We start from the raw sequence: 12,416 nt of genomic DNA on the forward strand, positions 1-12,416 counted from the left end.
AAGATCATCTTCTTCACAACATTTGAGTCATGAAACAATGCTCTGTTTAGCTTAACAAGACAGTTGGCGCTGTTGTAGCTAAGTCCATGTTTAACAGTGTGATACACGTATGAGGCCTCACTTGCCGCTATTTTGTCAGTTTCCACAGTAGCCGCCCCGAAGAATGCACCAATATTGCTTGCACCTTTAGCTAGTATGGCCTTCTTGTGCATTTCTGTGGAGGCATGTTGGGTCAAGTCATTCTCACCTCCATGGCCAACTGAAAATTCCCGGCGACATAAAGCACAGAAGGCTTTGTTGAGTCACTGCTGACGTGCTTAACCCACATCTTTTTAACTTCCCATAGTTTGTTGTAGCTGCACAGTCTTTACTTTTTTTCAGGTTTATCCATTGTAGTTTAATCCGTAGCCTATTTACGTACTCAAAGTTGACACAGCAGCGTCACACATTGCTGTAATTTTCTTTTCTTTTTTTTGAGGAATAGTCGCATTTACTTAACATATACTGATGCGTGAGATGGGGCTGTGATCAGATGATGATGGGTGTCGTCGATGATTCTCATCATGTTGTGATCAGTGCTGCTGTTATTGTATCAGTCAGTGGTTAGATCAGTGTAGCTGTCAATAAAGTTAACAAATGGGACAAGAGAGGTCATGTAAGGGACAAATAAATTAGGCCCAATATATGGGACGTTCTGGCTAATACGGGACAGTTGGCAACCCTAGTCTGGACCCACACAAGAACATGGACACACATTTGATCTTGTCTCATCATATGGTTTGCCCTTTTTTAATCTAGAGATATGTGTTTTCTGACCATATGCCTGTATTATTTGAGGCTGCTCTTGCCTGTTGTACAGTGAAATCTCACGCTGCTCATTGGCGCTGTCACATTATTGACCCGTCCACTGCTGTTCAGTTCTCAGTTGCTTTCAATCACAACTCCATCATTCCTGAGTCTGTGTGCAATACAGAGGAGCTTAGCTCATGGTTTCACTCCACCTGCCAAACTGTTTTAGATACTGTGGCTCCATTAAAATCCAGGCAGCCTAAAACTAAATCTGAGCCCTGGCTAAATGACATGACTCATGCTGTCAGACATGAGTGCCACAGAGCTGAGCTTGTTTTAAAAAAGCATGCAAACCGATTGCACAAGTAAAGAGAACTAAGTATTTTAATTCGTACTAACTAGTGCTTCCTTCGTCGAGTACACTTACAAATGAGTTTAAGCAACTAAAACAATCAAGTAAAGTGTACTTGATAACTTACATTAGATGTACTCTCAATTTAGTATAGAATTACTATTATTTAATCTACTAAATCACTGCATGTGAAATGTACTCTGTGTTTAGTCCATATAACACACTTGTCTAAGTTGGAGTAACTTAGCATTTCTGAGTTATATTTACTTGAACAGCAATCTGACGCACTTGCTAAAACCATGCAAACCAATTGCATTGAAAAAAAGCAAGTAAGTGTCACTTCAGCAATGTAAGTGCCTCAAATATATATACACAGAAATGAAAAAACAGGTTCCAATCTCCTAAAATAATCTGAATAACAATTAACATAATAAATCAAGGTTATACCACAGTTGAACATTGTATTATATCAATTATTTATTTTTCTTCCTTTTCAACTTGCCGACAAGTGCAAAGCGACATTCAATATGCGCAAAAACCTGAGAGGGTAATGACTGGCAGTGGATCTCATGTATGTGTGAATGAATATACATACATCTATAGCCCCTAGTAACTTGCTGATGAACCCATGGGCTGACAACTTGAGTGGAGTGGAGTGAACATAAAAAAACAACTGAATCCACTCATGAACAAGTGAGATTTGCCAAATGTCACCACTTGTACATTTGCATTCAAACTCAATAAGGGATTTTTAAGACTTTGCAGTTTTGGTGGGAGTTTGTTCTCTCCCAAGCCAAGCATCTGTCTTTGAATGAAGCCGAAAGTGTTTTTCATTTAGGGCTTTAGGGTAGTCCAAATGTAAAGCATATGACAGTCCAAACAAGAGGCAAAGTAGGGCCTCGGGTAGGTTCTGGAAATTATCTATTACAATACCTCCCTCAACAAAGATGGCAGTAGACAATGGGTGAAGACAGAGCTGATTTGGAGTGAGTTGCACATCTTCATGGACAACAGTCAGCACCCAAACAGATACTTGTGCCCAGGTCTCATCAGCATCACAATCCTGTGATGAAATCAAACAAAAACATTACATTACAACAGGGAATTGTAAATTGTCAATTCGAAATTGTCACCATTTCATCTGTCCTGCCGACACGGCCTTCCAGCCTTGTGCATTAAAGGAATACTCTGACGATTTGGGAGCTAACTCTTTCTGTGTCAGTTTCGTTGTGAGACAACATGATCAATATATTTTTTGTGTCCGTATGTCCAGTAGCTGGCTTTCAGCTCTTAACATCGCGGCTTAGTCCAGCACAAACAATGGCACTGGACAGATGTCAGTAGCACACTCTGTAAAAGTGAACAAAATATTCACTGCCATGATTTTCGCTAAGTTGTGATGCTAACCGCTGGACGCCAGCCAATGGACTATATTAATCTAGAAAACATTTAAGTGTTTTTTTAGGCATTTCTGCTTTATTTTATAGTGACAGTAGAGAGAAGGGGAGAAAGGAGGACACATGCACCAAAGCGCTCCTTCCAAATCAAACCCCAGATGCTGAAGTTTGGACTCCGCTTTAATATGTGATACAACCACACACCAAATGCATCTGCATTTAAAACATAATACTTTTTTTTTCAATAGGCAAAGTTGGAAGGGCTCTGGCAGCTCACCTGGTAGAGAATGTATCCCGTACTGAGGCTGTGTCCTTACCACAAAGACCCGGGGTTTGAATCCATACTGGGCCATCATCCCCCCGCTCTCCCCCTGGATTTACTGTCTCTCTCCACTGCAACATTCAAGATAAAACAGAAATCACAAACAAGAATGTGTACAAGGACTTGTACTTAAATAGTGCAGTTTTAGAGATGAAAAATGTATTCCTCTCACTTCACAGGAGCTAAGCTGGCCTTGGGCATAGGCAGTATAGGCAAATGCTAGGGGTGCCGTCATCCGCGGGGGGCGCCGAAAACGGGGGGAGAAAAAGATAAAATAATAATTATTATATGAGCCCACAGCAACATAACTTCATAGCAAAAACTATTAAATGATGGAGAGGCCTTTTTTCTGGGTTCTGGCTCGTTGCACTGTACCTGTCCTCTGTGAGGGGGGCCGGTCGAGAGGCCCGCTGCCTGAATCTGACTGGACCGAGACCCCAAGACCAGCAGAGAGATTCACTGATACTGTAGCTGAATTACAAGGTCCGAAAACTGAAACCATCCGGCGCCCAGTGAAGGTAAAGAAGGAAAGAAGAGGAAGACGTGAAGAAGATACAGGTACAGTAATGTCAATGTGATGAAGTGAATGAAATGAATAGTTTAATGATTGTAGTTACCATTGTTGGAGCAGAGTGTTAGCTTGCTAGCTTACTGTGGACGATAGCAGCATTAATAATCAGTAAATAGCTGAGTCGACGTGTGTTAATGTTACTCCACCTTAAACCCATCAGGGACATTATGAAAGTTAACATTAGGCCTGTTCAGGTGTTATGTTACAGGTGTCTTTCCTGCTGGTATGTCAGTTAAAATTCTATTAGCTTTCCATCCCCTTTGTAATAGGGTCGCTGTTAGCCTTTAGTTCATTGTGTCACAGGTTATGTTTGTTAAAGTTTACATCAGTGTTAAAGTGCAGTTAAAGTGTATTACTGTTAATACTCCACACCTCAGCTTTCCTATATCCAGTGTTGGGGAGACTTAAACTACATGTAGTTGAACTACATAGCTTAACTACAATTTGCTGTAACTTATAGTTAAACTACATTCATGTTTTGTGCCGTGTCAAGTAATTCAACTACTTTTTGGGTCATTTTTTGTAGTTTAACTACATTTTACAAACTACAATTTTGACCAATAACATGAAATATTTTTCATTTAAAAAAAGACCTATATAATACCTATTTTATTTTATTTTTCTTTGAAAAAAGGCACGAAACATGATAATTATAATTTTGATTTTCATTTTTTAGACTTTTTCCTCTCAAGTTGAGAGGCATATTTCTTCTGGCATGTGTATTTTTTGTTGGCTATTATAGTTTGTTTCACACACACCATATGTTGATTTATGTAACACTGAGTTAAATGAGTATAATGAGTAGAAGTAGTTGCTAAAGCTACTTTTTTAGCAGTAGTTTTACAAACTACATTTCTCCAGGGGTGGAAAAATGTAGTTTGTTCAAACTACTGCCAGGCTGAACTACATGTAGTTTTACAAGTTATGCTTGCAAAGTAGCTTCCCCAACATTATTTTATTTATATATATATATATATATATATATATATATATATATATATATATATATATATATATATATATATATATATATATATATATATATATATATATATACATACACACTGCACTAACTCTGGTTATACTGAATTGCTTTGCAATGACAATAAAGTTAAATGAATCTCATCACATTTTCATTATTAGTCTATATTAGTCTTATGTATAGCACACATCAGACATCTTTTTTTAATTAAAATGTAACATCCAGTGGTCACACATACTTCTCTCCTCTCTTCAGATGCACTTTTAACATATTCCACCACCAGCCCAGTGACACAGCATCAGGTGCTGCTGTCCCTCTACCTCAGCACAGCAGAGTGACACAGCATCAGGACTAAAGGCACCAACAGACCTGCTGACTGGACATCTCTTCTAACTGACAAAGTGATACGAGAGTTAGTTCACAGAGGACCAGTTCAAATAAAAAGCAGTTACACATTTCCCAAAAACAAAGATGGGAGAGTGTCAACATGACTTTTGTAACAGAGTCTTAGTCAGTGCTGAAAAAAATCAAAAGAAGCCGGCTGATGTACTCAAACAGAAATGATAGCTTGCACTGCTTCTGCTGCTAAAGGTTTTCTCCAAAAGAATACAGACTTAATAAGGAAGGACTAAAGGACTGGAAACATGTAAGTCACTTGCTGAAGGTTCATGAGGATAGACAGGAGAACAGTACCCACATGGCAACATGGAAGCAGTTGGAGGTCGTTCTGCAAAGCAGCTGACAATAGATAAGTGAGAGAAGACACTCTGAGGCTCAACTGTCACGTGACATATTTTTCCTACACCCACACTGTATTGAAGGTAAAAAAATATACTGCTGGCTACCATTTAAAGTTACACCCAACACTTGCCTTAACCTTGGCCTGAACAGGCCAACATTATGCCTGTTTGGTTCATTAGCTAGATAACAGTCGTAAAAGTAATTAAAACATATTAACAGGCAATCTTGCTCGATAACTTACCTTATTATTCCTCAAAAGGATAAAAAGACGGCGCAAAAGTGGAGTCAGCAGGCTGCCCTCAGCGCCCCGGCCTGTGTGCTGGACTGGTGCGTTGCTGAGCAGGAGAGACTGAATGTTGCTACTGTGCATACACACTTCTTCTTCTTCTTCTTCTTTGAATGTGCAGTGGCAGTGAGACTGTGGCTACCTGTTGTTGCGAGTAAGCTTAACTCTAAATAAAGTAATCTTGTCTCTAAACTCTTTTCACCATGCAAGTAACCGTTACTATATAAGTGCATATTGTTGATAACCTAGTAAAGTTAACTAAACCTCCCTGAATAATTTCTTATTTTGATTGCTTTTATTGCGTGGCTTTTATTTTTACTCATGAATTATGTCTTTTAATGTATTGTTGTATTTTATATGTAATTTTGTGCCTCATGTGAGCTGTTATGTCCTTTATTTTTGATGTCCTGTTTATTCTTCCATATTGCACTTTGGTCAACTTTGGTTCTTTTAAAGTGCTTGACAAATAAATTTGGATTGGATTGGATAAAAAAGTTATCAATTTGCTGAATTTTCTGGGGGAAATTTTGGGCTGTGTCCCACAAGGCCTTGTGCTGTGAAAACAGGCTCTGTGTGATCTAGCCTAGCAGATTCAGAAGCATATTCATTTAACACTAAAAACATTCTTCATTCTCGACCCTGTACTTCTCTTTCATCGGTAATCCACTGACTCCTGATCAATGACCTTTGTCCTCTTTCCAGTAGATGCTTATCTAGCATTCACTTACAGCTGATGTTTCACTAGTAATAAATCAATACAATATTCCTCTGAGCTCACCTAAAATACACAGTGTTTTTCTACATTCTTCATGGTTTTCTCTGCTAAGGGCCAATATTCCAGACAATTATGTAAACATAAATTGTACAGTACCGCTGCTGTATTCAAGGAGACGAGTAGTGAAACAGGGTCCAGCTTCCAGCAACGCACACAGCTGTTGACACTGCCTCGAGGAGGGCAGTGATCCAGGCCATACTGTGCAGCTTTTCATGCAAGCACAACTGACATGTGTTCAAATGACCTCCAGCCCAGTGGGTTGCAGAGAACCCTGCATGACTGCTATTAAAACACATGGAGTACCACTGCAGCTGCCTCATTAGTCAACATAGCACTCATTATCACATCAACACTACAGTAACATTCTCATGCTTAAGGTGGGAATATATGAATACATTGCAGGTTGACTAATAATTTCTTTAAAATTGATAGATGTACTGAATGCACTTTTCCGGTCTGGCAACCCCTCTATTCAGCAATTGCCACATTCTTTCAACCTTTCCTGTGAGGGAAACATAACCTTTGGAGATGAACGGCCTAAAACATGCATCAGGCTCACAACATTAGGGTTTAACATTAGGCTGACCCACCAGTGACACAGTCTTAATGAGCCCAACACCTTTGGGCTGTGTTGTTTCTGGGCTGTCTTCATCAAAGGGGTCGGTGTGTAATTCACAGTGTTGCTACAGCTACTTTGACAAAGTAATCTGATTACTGATTACTCCTTTAAAAAGTGACTTAGTTGCTGATTACTTGTTTTTTAAAGTATCTAAGTTAGATTACAAGTTACGTTATTAGTTGCATTCCGCTGGTGCTGACAACAGCCCTGCCGCCTCAACATAAAAATGACAACTGGTTTTGCCAACACTCACTTTATTGGAAGTGCCTTTTTAACAAAAACGCCAAACAAGGCATTGATACAAGTAGGGATCTTGTTTATTATGGCACCAAACGAGGGCGCGTCAACCATGTTTAAGTGCAGCATTTCCCCTACAACATACCGCCTGACCAACTTCTTCAACTCTCCCCCACTTACTTGTTTTGTGCCGACCATTGTTAATGTCATTGACATATACTATGACAAAAAATATTCGTCAACGAACCTTTTTTATGGACGAAAACTAAATAAAATGTAAATAAAAAGTCAGATATGATTATGAACACTGTGACAAAATATAACTGACATTTTAGTCAACAAATAAATGAAAATGTTAGGGAGGGACAAATGGAGAAGAGATCCAGTCAGAGTGAATCTTTTGAGATTTTGAGCAGACATGCTTAGGAATAGCTCCTGAGCAGTATTATTGTTTTTTGTTCGACTGCCATCGGTGGCATCAGTGGCAGCAGTAGCAATAGAACTTTCCTGTAATAAATCAAAACTCACAGACCTCAGAGAGAGTGCTGTATCATTATGTCTACCTGCTCTGTGACAATAGAATTTCCCCCATCTGTGAAAAGCAAGACTGCAAGGGGCAAATATAAACAATAAGTTCTCCAGGAAAAACCAGAAACACTCTTTCTCGACCTGTATAAAGATGGGAGGGCATGTAATTTAATCTTCTACTCTGATGAAGCTTATGTCTGGCTGGATGTCATCAGCTCCCACTACTCCTTAGTAAAGAGAACAAGACTCTGCAATGGATGGAAGATAAGTGTATTGGAGGAAAATGACCCAGACAACATCATCATGATGGTCAACCTGTTTAAAAATGGAACTGCCATGGTTCAAGGACACCTGGCAAAGTTTGAGGGTGACTTCCCCGCCATGAAACTCAGGGCTCGAAAGGAGAGGGAGGGTCTTACAAATACCCCACCAACCCATGGAAGCAAAACCTCCAGCTCTTCTCTCCCCACGCCTGACAGAGAGCCTGCAGATGCTGACACCTGATACTACGTCCGGACTACCTGTATGACCATGTACACCTGAAGAAACACAGGCCTCCACAAACCAGCCAGAGCACCCTCCAGCCTACATCCAGCAGTACAGCCAGCTCCACAGGCACCCCAGCCTACTGGATGGAACTATGCTGAGTTTGTGAGAGAAGCGGCACCCCCACCCCCTGCTGGTGACCTCAGGGAGATACAATACATGCTACACCTGCTCTGCTCTAACCTCATAGCTACATAATAGAAGAGCAGAGACAGAATCTCAAAGAATAAGAATCTGATCATAAAATGTTTAAGATAAAATCATATATACATACATACAACAGTCGTTTATTTATTACTTAGTTGTTTATTTCTTTTTTATTATTGTTATTGTTTGTTTTAGTGTTTGTCGTATTCTTTAAACAGAACACTTTTAAAGGTGAAATCTTTTTAAATGTGTGTTGGAACATTCAAGGCCTTAGATCATCTGCTTTTGGACTGGCTGCTGCCAGAGGAGGAGAGACTCTGCTCCCACTGTGACAGACAAGAGGTTGAATCAGAACTACACTTCCTCACCTCATGCCCCAAATACCAGGCTGAGAGAAATGAACACTTTCCCAAAATAATAAAAATACACCCTGAATTTGAAAACTAAACAGACATGGAGAAACTCCCATATTTACTTGGAGAAATGCCCAAATGTGAGAGCATTGCAGCTAAATTCATCATCTCATGTCACGACCTGAGGACAGCCAGTGGTACCTGAGAAACACAACTCAGTGTTTACTTCTTTTTAATTGTTTCATTCTTAATTATTTATTTATTCATTTATTTCTCGTATCGATGTCAACACACACACACCACCATCAACATTATCACACACACACACACACAGACACTGTATATACTGTATATATAATTGATGTAAATCTAAATTGTTGTAAATCAATCTTGATGTGTATTGTGTATATGTTTATGTTATATGTTGTATATGTATATATATATTAGCTACGGATTAGCCATGAACACACTCAACACAAAAGTCGTCATACTCACTATACAGCGGATAAAGAAAAATCACACACCTAGCCAACAGCTAGATTAGAGCAGCATGCTACTCGGACCAAACAAATGACAGCTGCTAGAGGTGACTTGAAAGGCTGCCATCAGCGGCCGAGGCCCTGAAACCCCTGGCTCTGACAGGGAATCTCATCCCCGCCCAGGATTACCCAAAAAATAAAAAAGGCAAAACAACCAAAGAGTGCCCGATGGAAAGGCTAATTAACAAACCAAGCTGGGCACTCAGCTCTTGTCACCTGAGGAGTAGTTACTCACACAGTAGCACGGCCCAACAATGGAAAACCAGATGACCAGTACTCACCACAGCCGCTACTGTAGATGGAAAACTTTCACTTAAGTTTCTCCAGCTCCTTTAACAATCCCGGACGAGCCCCCAGATATGTTGTGCCCTCTGTATGGCCGTATTTAACATAGTTAAAATAAAACCAGGTGAAAAGGAGGGAAAAGGAAACAGTAGGTAGTGGTAAGTCAGAACAAATTTATTGCAAAACACCAATTAACCGAGGTAGCTATTGTCTTATGGGAGAACTGCAGGCTCTCTGGCTCTCAGGCTCCTGCATATCACCGCCCCACTGGGACCAGCAGCCCTACTTTATAGTATATAAAGTGTGTTTATAAAGTGTGCTTCACACACGGACAAGGGTGGCACCTGAATAGGACAAACAAAACACAGCACTGGGGCTGTAAAAAGTGTTTGTGTTGAAAAAAAAAATCACCACAATAATCAGGCTTCCAGACTGAGACTGCAGTGAATTTTCCCCCAGAAAAGAGCCTCCCTCCCCATGAGTGACAGAGTCAGACAGTGTCCAGTTTACTGATGGTGATTATGTAACTGTGTAATTTAGAGCGAAACATAACTTTGTCCCTTTCCAGGATGTTGGGTGGGTCAGGATGTCAGTTACAACCCATTAAAACAGCGTCCATATGATTATAAACAGTCAGCAGGTTCTGGGAAAAACATGTTGAAGATGCACATACGTGATGATTTGGACCGTCACGCCTCTTTAGGATATGTGGCACCATTCGACCAGCGAGCTGGTATAATTAAGGATAGTGCTGGGCGGTATATGATGGGGTTTTTTTTTGTTTTGGTTTGGGGTTTTTTGCATAATCTGGTGTTCACAGCAATTTCTACTGGTTGAGCGAGGAATTACTAGCCCCTTTTAGATAGAAAAGGCTGCACTCTGCCGCCCTAATATTCCTTCTTTCCCAAAAACCCATTTTGCATTTTGGCAAGAATTTCACTTTAACCACAGCCCTTAATAGAGGCATCTAACAGTGAAACCATTCAAAATCCCATTGATTTGAGGGAACCGGAAGTGTCAGAAAAAAAAAAAAGACAAATCAGTGCTTCATGTGAGCTGAAGGCAGGGCTTGGTGGTAGAGATGGTCTAGAAGGCAGTATACATGAGCACTCACGGTGTGGCTCTTGAAACATACATTGGTAAACGTTTTTGGGATGCTGTGCTTGTCCATGCTTAAAAATCCAATAGTTAGGTAGTGCCTTTGAGCAAACCATTTCACATTTGTCCATATAAGATAAATTCACCAAAAAATTTGAACTTTGAAATTTGGTCATTATGTACTCATCCACATGTTGATGGAAAGTAAACAAACAATGCAAACTAGTGAATATAGAATTGCTTTTAAGCAATAAAAAACAACCAAAAGAAACAACAACATAAATCTTCACTGCAGCTGCTAAGTGTAAAGCACCCCATTTGACATGAGTGCAAAGACTCCACTGCACATGTGGGTGTACACAATATCTTTTCAAATCACTGTGGGATCTCAGGGCCTCCAGAGACCAGAAAGGTTGTGCTGGATGAGCTGCATGGAGCGTTTTGTTTTTTTCAACATTTTTCCATTTGTCAAAAGACCCCATCTACTCTCTTCAGTTGTTTCAATAAACTCATCAAGAAGGTTGGCTCTGTGATTGGCTGTAAACCGGACACTCTGGAGGCTGTGGTGGAGAGGAAGACATTGAAAAAAACTGTTATCCATATTGCATAATCCTCTCCACCCTCTCCACCTCACACTGGTCAGACAGAAGAGAACCTTCTCCAAAAGGCTGCTTCAGCTTTGCTGTTGTAACAGCAGATACAGGAAATCTTTCCTGCCACAAGCCATCACTTCATACAATAGCTGTCTCACCTCTGCCTGACAGAGAGATCTCTGATCTCTTTACTGATTTTACTCCATTTATAAGATGTACATCTGCACATCCTAAGTCTAAGTCTATTTATCTATTTATGTTACCTGTGGTTCTATTATTGCACACTCATTTGGTTCTGTTATTGCACATTCATTGGAACAGTTTATTTCTTTTATAGTTGTATAGATTACTATTGTTTATAGTATAGTTTTCACCGTGCATATACATTGTATATATCTTGCCTTCTATTTCTGTTACGTACAGTGTGTTTTTCTTTTTCTTTTTTTGTGGACCCACTGCTGCTGTGACAAAATAATTTCCCAGTCTGGGATCAATAAAGTAACTCTATTCTATTCTATTCTATTCTATTCTATTGTTTAGCAGAATGTCTAGCAGTGTTGCATGGTTTTGCTGTAAACCTCCAGAATTGTTTTGTGGTTTATGAATCGAACAACATACAACATCCCAACAGTGGGAGCCACAACTTGACAAGAGTCTCAAGAAGATAACATGAGAAAAAAAACACCACAAATTATATTCATTTCATAACAAGCAAGCAAATTACACACTCATTTAATACCCTCATTCTCAGTGGGATGAATGGGGTGATTTAATATGCCTATGTCTTTTGAAGTGAATAGAAAGTTATAACAGAAGGACTGACAGACATTCTTGCTAGTTAGTAAGATGTGTGTCTTTTGGACTGGTTACTGACTGCACTTCAATTCAATACTCGTCATCTGAAAGAGCGCATGCATCACTAACTGTTCGCTTCACCCAGCTCAGTTTCATCTGACTATTCACTCAGTCGCATGATGATCTGACTAACAGAAGCCACATAGCATGCACCCCTGATTTTGCAGCCTACCACATCCAGGACATCCTACATGGTCACTTCAAATCTATAATGTGGGAAATCAGCAGGGCTCATCTTTTCAATGGGGTTAATCTCAGACCCATATTGGAGCTAGATGACCTGCCATGTTTCAGCAGATTGATGTAAGTAAATGTGTAGGTTTGCATGCGCATGTGCTACTGAGTCCCTAAATGGTGGTAATTAGCACAGACATTTAACACATCTGGAGATGTGTGGTTTT

General features: G+C 39.9%; 1 long non-coding RNA gene across 1 annotated transcript; it reads right to left on the reverse strand.

The window, feature by feature from the left end:
• Positions 1–1,624: 1,624 nt before the first annotated feature.
• Positions 1,625–3,320, reverse strand: LOC119022837. The gene is made up of 4 exons (XR_005076081.1): positions 3,236–3,320; positions 3,033–3,079; positions 2,816–2,931; positions 1,625–2,204 (listed from the first exon to the last, which is right to left on the reverse strand). It is a non-coding gene; the product is annotated as an uncharacterized LOC119022837 (long non-coding RNA).
• Between the last annotated feature and the right edge of the window lie 9,096 nt (positions 3,321–12,416).

Source organism: Acanthopagrus latus, chromosome 7 (assembly GCF_904848185.1).
Source record: "Acanthopagrus latus isolate v.2019 chromosome 7, fAcaLat1.1, whole genome shotgun sequence".
NCBI classification, from domain to species: Eukaryota; Metazoa; Chordata; class Actinopteri; order Spariformes; family Sparidae; genus Acanthopagrus; species Acanthopagrus latus.